Consider the following 9,253-nt stretch of genomic DNA (forward strand, 5'->3'; position numbering starts at 1 on the left):
GCAGCTGTACACGTGTCGTGGGAATAAAGCAGTGAATTTTTTACTAAATAAATCACCTCACATATAAGTAATATCTGTAGAAACGACATTCAAAGACAGAAAATGTTTAGTTTGCACGTCAGCACAGATTAAATGCAGTACAGACCTGGGATTCATCGAGCACTATGTGGTTCATGAAAGCTTGTAATGTGACAGATGATGTATGTATTTTCTTATCATACTGTCTCAGAAACTCATTTCTACAGATTGTCTTTTCCACATTTACTGAACATTTAGTCATGACAGGACAGAGCTCTTCTGCTCCAGAGGAGGGCGCTATACGGACCAATGTTGAAGGCTTCAGGCCACGTGCGCTTGCTGCTGTGTCGCTCCAAATAATCCATTCTTGAGTTGTGTGACGATTACGATGACTCTGAGAAGGAGTTTTACTTTGACCAGAATCCAGCGCTCTTCCCTTATGTTTTACATTTTTGTAACACAGGAAGGCTACACGTTATGGGTGATCTCTGCATTTTTTCTTTTAGCCAAGAAATTGAGTATTGGGGCATCAACGAGTTCTTCATCGACACTTGTTGCAGCATTACTTACCGTTGCTGTAATATGGAGCCCGAGCCGATGGACTGGGATGACAAGAGTGAAGAGGGCAGTACGACTTCCTCTTTCAATGAGATCTTGGAATTTTAAAACGATGCCAGTAAATTTGACAAAGAGCTGCCGAGAAGCATCCGACGCAGGATCTGGTTAATGTTGGACAATCCGGGATATTCCCCCCCAGCCGGGTCATCAGTATTTTCTCCATTCTGGTCATGTTGGGCTCCATCGCCCCCATGTGTATGAACAGCATGAATGGCGATGGCAGACCGTGTGAGGACCCTCGCTTTGAGACCATGGAACATTTGGGAATAGGCTGGTTCATGTTCGCACTGGTGGCCTGATTTGCTGTAGCACCAGACCTTCTCCACTTCTTCGAACACCCGCTGAACCTGATCGACCTGGTGTCCATCTTGCCGTTTTACCTCACCTTGATGATTAACCTAGTGGCAGAGAGCAGCCCGGCGCTGGCTAACCTGGGTCGAGTCACTGAGGTGTTGAGACTGATGAGAAAATTTCGCATCCTGAAGCTGGTACGTCACTCCACGTGCCACACTCAAAAACAGCTATAAAGAGATCGGCCTGCTGTTGCTGTACTTGGCCGTCAGAGTGTCGTTTTTCTCCATCATGGTCTACACCGTCAAGAAAGAGGACAACAAGGGATTGAGCACCATTCCGGCAAGCTGGTGGTGGGCAACGGTGAGCATGACCACTGTAGGCTACGGAGACGTGGTTCCTGACTCCGTCTCAGGAAAACTCACAGCCTCGGCATGCATCCTCGCCGGAATATTAGTTGTAGTGCTTCCGATCACTTTGATATTTAACATGTTTTCTTTGTTCTGTAAGAGACAGAAACAGTTGGAGGTCATTATGAGGACCTGCGACTTCGACAGGGGAATGAAAGAGGCTCCGTCCATGAAACTGAGGAATTATTACGCTCATAAAGTCAAAACACTGATGTCCAGTCTGTCCAACATGAGTTGCAGTTCACCCAGCGATCACAGTTTAAACAAGTCTCTTAATTATTTATTATTTGTTTAGAAATTTCAGAGGTCTTTTATTAATTAAACTGCATTCTTTTAATTAAAAGTTTTAAATTTTGATTTGATCATCTAAATGCAGCATGTGACCCGGCCGAGGAAAGTCTCAGAGGTTTGTGTCCACTGTGCTGGATTGCAACTATATATAGTTCACTATTAAGTGTCATAAATGTGTTTAGATGTGTCATTGGGGTGTTTTCAGTTGTTGATGTGGAGACAGTGTTGCAGCACCTACTGTATACTGTGTGCTTTTACTCTATGTTAGAAGATCAGGAATTCACCAGGCCTGTATACACATCTGGTCATTTCTGCAGGCCTACCAGACACTGAGTAGAAAAATGTATTGTCCAACAGAGGATTGTGCTCATTTATTAATAAAACAGATTTATTCACAGAGTAATATTCTGTATTCTGTAACTGTGAAGCATAGTCATTTTTTTTAATCAGACTGAGTCTTCAGGAGAATGTCGTCTGCATGAAAACAAAATTGACTCTTTACTTACTTTTAATACATGCTCCTGGTCTTATTGATAATGATTTATCAGTGCACATAATAAAAAATAAAGTTTGTCTACGTAATCTTTCATACAAATGTAATAACTTTTACATTGAAATGTCTGAAACATCTTTTTTTTTTCAGCTGACTTCATCAAGCCTGCTTATTTTTCGACCACCTGTCATATAGAGACACGTTATACCATCCAATCAAGTCCTGCTCCACTTTTTTTTCCTCCCTGAATATCCTGTTGCACTTGTAAATATGTCACATTATGGAAATAAAATGGGTTGTGAATACTGTTTTGTGTTGACTTTAAGCACAATATTTTCTTCGAGGGGTCATCCGGCATGTTCTTTAATCTCCTGAGTGTCTTTGAAAACTGAATCACTGCAGTAGTCTGTACTGTTTCAGACCACCTTTTCAAGCGGACTCGGGTGTGGTTCATGGGTGTGCACCCCAGTTCGGAAGACAACGTACACATCATCCAAACAAACCAAACTCTGACGTCATTCAAACCCGGGTGCACACCAAAAGTGCTTGTGTGAAAGCAACCTTAATGAAAATTCACCTCTTCATGTGTGATCAGATCTGTAGTCAATGTGTTATTAACACATCATATGTTTCAGAGTCAGTTCTTCCAATCTGTCAGAGCATCACATCTCATATTCCTCCTGTTTTACTGGTTATGGGTCTATTTTATTCACTGCAATCTCTGTTCTGTCTCTCATCCACAATCACTCGCATTAGTTTCAGCTACATGCAAACATGCCAAACAAACTCTAATTAGAGTTCAGACATCTTAAGAAACAGCTAATTACATCTGGAGACCATTCCACCGACCCTGTTCACATAGTAATAGATAAACATTCTACTCTATTCTAGCATCAGAAGCGTGTGGATGTGTTCTGGCTCTCGTGTGGCACTGGTTTCTCCCGCTGCCAGTATCTCGTGGGAGAGCTTTCATGACGATGAGCTCCGTTCCCTTGGAAACATGCTTTCTAATTCCTCCACTCTGTGCATCTCTCTATTTCAGCTATAAAAACTTAGTAAACTGTGCAGCTTAAACACTCATATGTATTCATATAAATTAAAATACACTCATGCAACATTTCATATGACTATATTTCATGTTTGGTATCAGATTTGTAGGACTGTGAAATCTTTTGCTCAGAGAGCTCATATCCTGCTGAGGATGATTTTCCTGAATCTCCTGTGATGATTTGATTCTCTCCAGCAGTGATGTGATTCTCTCCAGCTGTAATGTGAAACTCTCCAGCTGTGATGTGATTATTTTCAGCAATGATGTGATTCTCTGACAGTGATGTGATCTTTGACATAGATGTGATTCTCTCCAGTAGTGATGTGATTTTCTGATAGTAATGCGATTTTCTCCAGCCATGAAGCGATTCTTCATTAGTGATGTGATTCTCTAGCAGTGATGTGATTTTTCAAACAGTGATGTGATTCTCTCCAGCAGTGATGTGATTCTTTGGCAGTGATTTGATTCTCTCCAGTAGTGGTGTGATGTGATTTTCTGATAGTAATGCAGTTTTCTCCAGCCATGATGCAATTCTTCATTAGTGATGTTATTCTCTAGCAGTGATGTGATTCTCTGACAGTGATTTTATTCTCTTCACCAGTGGTGTGATTCTCTGATAGTGATGTGATTCTCTCCAGTTGTGATGTGATTCTCTCCACCATTGATGTGATTATTTGACAGTAATTTGATTCTCTCCATCAGTGATGTGATTCTCTCCACCATTGATGTGATTCTCTGACCATTATGTGATTTTCTTCATTAGTGATGTGATTCTCTCCAGCAGTGATGCGATTCTCTCCAGCAGTAATGTGATTCTTTAGCAGTGATGTGATTCTCAAACAGTGATGTGATTCTCTCAACCAGTGATGTGATTCTCTCCAGCAGTGATGTGATTCTTTTCAGCAGTGATGTGATTCTCTGATAGTAATGAGAATCTCTATTAGTGATGTATTTCTTTTCAACAGATGTGATTCTCTCCAGTAGTGATGTGATTTTCTCCAGCAGTGATATGATTCTCACCAGTAGTGATGTGATTCTCTCCAGCCGTGATGTGATTATCTGTGAATAATGTGAATCTCTCCAGCAGTGCTGTGATTCTTTGAAAGTGATTTGATTTTTTCAGGCCATGATGTGATTCTATGACAGTGATGTGATTCTCTCCAGCAGTGATGTGATTCTCTGATAGTAATGTGATTCTCTAACAGTGATGTGATTCTTTTCAACAGTGATGTGATTCTCTCCAGCAGTGATGTGATTCTCTCTGGTAGTGATGTGATTTTCTCCAGCAGTGATGTGATTCTCTGATAGTAATGTGATTCTCTAACAGTGATGTGATTCTTTTCAACAGTGATGTGATTCTCTCCAGCAGTGATGGGATACTCTGATAGTAATGTGATTCTCTCCAGTAGTGATGTGATTTTCTCTAGCAGTGATGTGATTTTCTGCAGCAGTGATGTGATTCTCTGATAGTAATGTGATTCTTTCCAGCAGTGATGTGATTCTCTAGCAGTGATGTGATCCTCTCCAACAGTGATGTGATTCTCTCCAGCAGTTATGTGATTCTCTGATAGTAATGTGATTCTCTAACAGTGATATGATTCTTTTCAACAGTGATGTGATTCTCTCCAGCAGTGATGTGATTCTCCCAGTAGTGATGTGATTCTCTCCAGCAGTGATGTGATTATTTGACAGTGATGTGATTCTTTCCAGTAGTGATGCAGTTCTCTAACAGTGATGTGCTTCTCTGATAGTAATGTGATTCTCTAACAGTGATGTGATTCTTTCCAGCAGTGATGTGATTCTCTAGCAGTGATGTGATTCTCTCCAGCAGTGATGTGATACTCTGATAGTAATGTGATTCTCTAACAGTGATGTGATTCTTTTCAACATATGTGATTCTCTCCAGTAGTGATGTGATTCTCTCCAGTAGTGATGTGATTTTCTCTAGCAGTGATGTGATTCTCTCCAGCAGTGATGTGATTCTCTAGCAGTGATGTGATTCTCTCCAGCAGTGATGTGATTCTCTCCAGTAGTGATGTGATTCTCTCTAGCAGTGATGTGATTCTCTCCAGCAGTGATGTGATTCTCTCCAGTAGTGATGTGATTTTCTCCAGCAGTGATGTGATTCTCTGATAGTAATGTGATCTCTAACAGTGATGTGATTCTTTTCAACAGTTGTGATTCTCTCCAGTAGTGATGTGATTCTCTCCAGTAGTGATGTGATTTTCTCTAGCAGTGATGTGATTCTCTCCAGCAGTGATGTGATTCTCTAGCAGTGATGTGATTCTCTCCAGTAATGATGTGATTTTCTCCAGCAGTGATGTGATTCTCTGATAGTAATGTGATTCTCTAACAGTGATATGATTATTTTCAACAGTGATGTGATTCTCTCCAGTAGTGATGTGATTCTCTCCAGCAGTGATGTGATTCTCAAACAGTGATGTGATTCTCTAGCAGTGATGTGATTCTCTCCAGTAGTGATGTGATTTTCTCCAGCAGTGATGTGATTCTCTGATAGTAATGTGATTCTCTAACAGTGATATGATTATTTTCAACAGTGATGTGATTCTCTCCAGTAGTGATGTGATTCTCTCCAGTAGTGATGTGATTTTCTCTAGCAGTGATGTGATTCTCTCCAGCAGTGATGTGATTCTCTAGCAGTGATGTGATTCTCTCCAGTAATGATGTGATTTTCTCCAGCAGTGATGTGATTCTCTGATAGTAATGTGATTCTCTAACAGTGATATGATTATTTTCAACAGTGATGTGATTCTCTCCAGTAGTGATGTGATTCTCTCCAGCAGTGATGTGATTCTCAAACAGTGATGTGATTCTCTAGCAGTGATGTGATTCTCTCCAGTAGTGATGTGATTTTCTCCAGCAGTGATGTGATTCTCTGATAGTAATGTGATTCTCTAACAGTGATATGATTATTTTCAACAGTGATGTGATTCTCTCCAGTAGTGATGTGATTCTCTCCAGTAGTGATGTGATTTTCTCTAGCAGTGATGTGATTCTCTCCAGCAGTGATGTGATTCTCTAGCAGTGATGTGATTCTCTCCAGCAGTGATGTGATTCTCTCCAGTAGTGATGTGATTCTCTCTAGCAGTGATGTGATTCTCTCCAGCAGTGATGTGATTTTCTCCAGCAGTGATGTGATTCTCTGATAGTAATGTGATCTCTAACAGTGATGTGATTCTTTTCAACAGATGTGATTCTCTCCAGTAGTGATGTGATTCTCTCCAGTAGTGATGTGATTTTCTCTAGCAGTGATGTGATTCTCTCCAGCAGTGATGTGATTCTCTAGCAGTGATGTGATTCTCTCCAGTAATGATGTGATTTTCTCCAGCAGTGATGTGATTCTTTGACAGTGATGTGATTCTCTCCAGCAGTGATGTGATTCTCTAGCAGTGATGTGATTCTCTCCAGTAATGATGTGATTTTCTCCAGCAGTGATGTGATTCTCTGATAGTAATGTGATTCTCTAACAGTGATATGATTATTTTCAACAGTGATGTGATTCTCTCCAGTAGTGATGTGATTTTCCAGCAGTGATGTGATTCTTTGACAGTGATGTGATTCTCAAACAGTGATGTGATTCTCTAGCAGTGATGTGATTCTCTCCAGTAGTGATGTGATTTTCTCCAGCAGTGATGTGATTCTCTGATAGTAATGTGATTCTCTAACAGTGATATGATTATTTTCAACAGTGATGTGATTCTCTCCAGTAGTGATGTGATTCTCTCCAGCAGTGATGTGATTCTTTGACAGTGATGTGATTCTTTCCAGTAGTGATGCAGTTATCTAACAGTGATGTGCTTCTCTCCAGCACTGATGTGATTATTTTCAACAGTGATGTGATTTTCTCCAGCAGTGATGTGATGTCATTCTCTTCAGCATTTTTGTGTTTCTTTGACAGTAAATTGATTATCTCCATCAGTGATTTGATTTTTTTCCAGTAGTGATATGATTCTCTCCAGTAGTGATGTGATTCTCTCCAGCAGTGATGTGATTCTTTAGCAGTGATGTGATTCTCTAACAGTGATGTGATTCTCTCGACCAGTGATGTGATTTTTTCCAGCAGTGATGCGATTCTTTAACAGTGATGTGATTCTCTTCAGCATTTTTGTGGTTCTTTGACAGTGATGTGATTCTCTCCAGCATTGATGTAATTCTCTGACAGTGATTTGATTCTCTCTTGCAGTAATGTGATTATCTCCATCAGTGATGTGATTCTCTCCAGCATTGTTATCATTCTTTGACAGTGATTTGATTCTCTCCATCAGTGATTTGATTCTCTCCATCAGTGATTTGATTCTCTCCAGCAGTGACGTGATTTTCTCCAGCATTGTTGTGGTTCTTTGACAGTGATGTGATTCTCTCCAGCATTGTTGTGGTTCTTTGACAGTGATGTGATTCTCTCCAGCATTGTTATCATTCTTTGACAGTGAATTGATTCTCTCCATCTGTGATTTGATTCTCTCCAGCAGTGATGTGATGTGTTGGTGGAGTTCGAGAGGAAACAGTCTGAGCTGCTTACAGGAACCACCATGAACTCTTTTCTCACACAATGCTGTCCAAACAGAGAGGTGCATGATGGGTAATAGATTATTCTGTGTATTTCACCTCACTCTGATGACACTGTACATGTAAACATTGGAGTCTGTCATCTCTGCTGTCTTTCTCTAATTACCTTACTCTAATTTCTTTAACTCTCTCCAAACAGAGGAACAAGAGTTTCATGCAGTGTAAGCATGACTGTGTCTCCATCTATTGGTGAGAAGATGCAGTGCAGCAGTATACAGAGTAACAAGGTACAAATTGGGTTACTTGTGGTCTATATTGGACTATAGAGTACACCAGTGCAGTGAAATAGATTATCATATATTTTTTTCTTCTTTACACATACATTAAGATATATTTAAAAACAGAATAGTGAAAACAACAACAGGCTAAATAACATTATACAGACCTAATCTTTGGTTGGGGAAGTTTGAGCATTCAGTGAGGACCACAGAAAACGTTTTTGACATGTGTCACTTTATTTGTGAGGACAGAAATATGACACACACACTTACACACTAACACACTGTCAATGATTTGCCAGTAGATGGTGAGCAAGTGAGGCCAGTGATGCAGGAACTGATGGGTCCCCTGATGCAGCTCCGCCATGAGGCCCAGCTGGGAAAACAGCTGCAACTGGTCGATGGAAAGCAGGTGTGTGTGTGTGTGTGTGTGTGTGAGAATCGCTAATTCAATTACTGCTGAAAAATATATGACCACATCACACACTCATCTGAACTTCTCCAAACAGATTCAGAGTGGTGTTGTGGGGCTGTTGAATTGAACATTCATTGATTCATTAGATGAGTCATTGAATCAGAGTGATTGTGTGAATGGTGTGACTCATTCTGCTGGAGTTCACATTAATCTATTCTCACAGATCTCTGAGGTGGAAAAGTCTTGTAACATTCATACACAGTGTTTATTTGGAGTCCCGCAGCAACCCTAACCCTAAACCTAACCACACCCATAACCCTAACCTCAGTAAAGAGCTGTGCAGAATGAGAGTTTATTAGACATGAGTGACCTCTGATTCAAAGATCATTAAAGCAAATGAGTTCAAATTAAAACATAAAATGTTTAGCTACTTGACATGAAATATATTTTTGCGGTTTGACATGTTTTGTTTTTATTTTGTGAAGTATTATACATGGGGGTTCCTGTAACTCTACTGATTGAGTGTGTTGCTAGCAATGCAAAGATCATGGGCTCAATTCCCAGGGAACACATAAACTGATAAAAATATATATTTTAAATGCACTGTAAGTTGCTTTGGATAAAAGTGTCTGCTTTTATGAACCCATTTTATTTGAGCGACTACATGGAATGTTTGTGTTTTTATAAATTCACACTGCGGGACAGAACTAGTGAAGGCAAAGATGATTCTTGGTGTGGAGACCAAAAATACTGTCCGGTTACTGTGTACACTTTCCCTTATAGGTTCATTTACATTTTAAACTGAAATCTTCATGCTGACAAGAAAAAGCCCATGGATATATTGAATCAACTTCAATTTATTGC

At 40.1% G+C, this 9,253-nt stretch overlaps 1 pseudogene; it reads left to right on the top strand.

The window, feature by feature from the left end:
* The first annotated feature begins 278 nt into the window (after positions 1-278).
* LOC127454531 (potassium voltage-gated channel subfamily S member 2-like) lies at positions 279-1,632 on the top strand (annotated as a pseudogene).
* The last annotated feature ends 7,621 nt before the right edge of the window (positions 1,633-9,253 follow it).

Source organism: Myxocyprinus asiaticus, chromosome 16, assembly GCF_019703515.2.
Source record: "Myxocyprinus asiaticus isolate MX2 ecotype Aquarium Trade chromosome 16, UBuf_Myxa_2, whole genome shotgun sequence".
Classification (NCBI taxonomy): Eukaryota; Metazoa; Chordata; class Actinopteri; order Cypriniformes; family Catostomidae; genus Myxocyprinus; species Myxocyprinus asiaticus.